Source organism: Oncorhynchus kisutch, unplaced genomic scaffold (genome assembly GCF_002021735.2).
Source record: "Oncorhynchus kisutch isolate 150728-3 unplaced genomic scaffold, Okis_V2 scaffold1397, whole genome shotgun sequence".
NCBI lineage: Eukaryota > Metazoa > Chordata > Actinopteri > Salmoniformes > Salmonidae > Oncorhynchus > Oncorhynchus kisutch.
The window spans coordinates 57637-58947 of NW_022263342.1; the positions used below are offsets into that span (position 1 = coordinate 57637).

A 1311-nucleotide genomic window follows, 5' to 3' on the forward strand; every position below is an offset into this window, starting at 1 on the left:
CTGGGGGTGTCCGGTGAACCGGGACTTCCCAAAATGGTCTAACACTGATGTAAGCGGCTTGAGTATCGCCCCGTATCCTCGCGCGGCACTGGGAACCCAGTCAACTTCTCTGCGCCCCGGCGTAGGTGGGGGTTCAATGTCTGCGCGGCTTCCCTGGCGCTTCGGCGACGAGGACGCAAGCGCAGCTCCCGGAAGCCTCCCTATTCTTAAACCTTTGTCTTTGAACTTATGGCCTGGCGCTCTGGCGAAGTGCGGGTGGAGGAAAGGAGGGTAACCTCCCCATCTCTGCCCGGCCTCTGGCCTCTGCGTGCGTAATGAGAAAAACAAGAGTACAACTCTTAGCGGTGGGTCACTCGGCTCGTGCGTCGATGAAGAACGCAGCTAGCTGCGAGAACTAATGTGAATTGCAGGACACATTGATCATTGACACTTCGAACGCACTTTGCGGCCCCATGTTCCTCCTGGGGCTACGCCTGTCTGAGGGTCGCTTTGTCATCAATCGGAACCTCTGGGTTTCCGCAGCTGGGGCAGCTGGGGCAGTCATGTGGTGTATAGAAGACCGCTTTGCCCAGTGTCGATCGGGGGCCTGAGTCCTTCTGATCGAGGCTCAGCCCGTGGACGGTGTGAGGCCGGTAACGGAAGGGAGTCGGGTTCAGATCCCCGAATTTGGAGTGGCGGAGATGGGCGCCGCGAGGCGTCCAGTGCGGTAATGTGACCGATCCCGGAGAAGCTGGCGGGAGCCCCGGGGAGAGTTCAGGGGCGCCCTGGAATGGGTTCGCCCCGAGAGAGGGGCCCAAGCCCTGGAAAGCGTCGCGTTCCCAGCGGCGTCCGGTGAGCTCTCGCTGGCCATTCAAAATCCGGGGGAGAGGGTGTAAGCAGGCACTCGATCCAATCTTTTTTTGGGACGGAAGGCGTCTTCCTCCACCTCCCCTCTTCAGTACAAATGGGTCACCAGGTGCACATAGAAGCACCAGGAGTCAGAGTCCAGATGCCCAGAGAGAGAGTGGGCAATCGGACTAAGGAAGGTGGGTACAGGTAGAAAAGTACCACCGGCACCCGGTAACCCAAAACGGACGTCGTGCACCCGGTAACCCAAAGACCCAAGAGAGAGTGGGCAAGTCAGAGTCCGATAGCCCAAAAAGAGAGTGGGCAATCGGACTAAGGAAGGTGGGTACAGGTAGAAAAGTACCACCGGCACCCGGTAACCCAAAACGGACGTTGTGCACCCGGTAACCCAAAGACCCAAGAGAGAGTGGGCAAGTCAGAGTCCGATAGCCCAAAAAGAGAGTGGGCAATCGGACTAAGGAAGGT

At 58.7% G+C, this 1311-nt stretch overlaps 1 non-coding gene across 1 annotated transcript; it reads left to right on the forward strand.

Moving 5' to 3' along the window:
- Window positions 1–333: 333 nt before the first annotated feature.
- LOC116366224 (5.8S ribosomal RNA) lies at window positions 334–487 on the forward strand. Its single transcript, XR_004208250.1, has one exon. It is a non-coding gene; the product is annotated as a 5.8S ribosomal RNA (ribosomal RNA).
- The last annotated feature ends 824 nt before the right edge of the window (window positions 488–1311 follow it).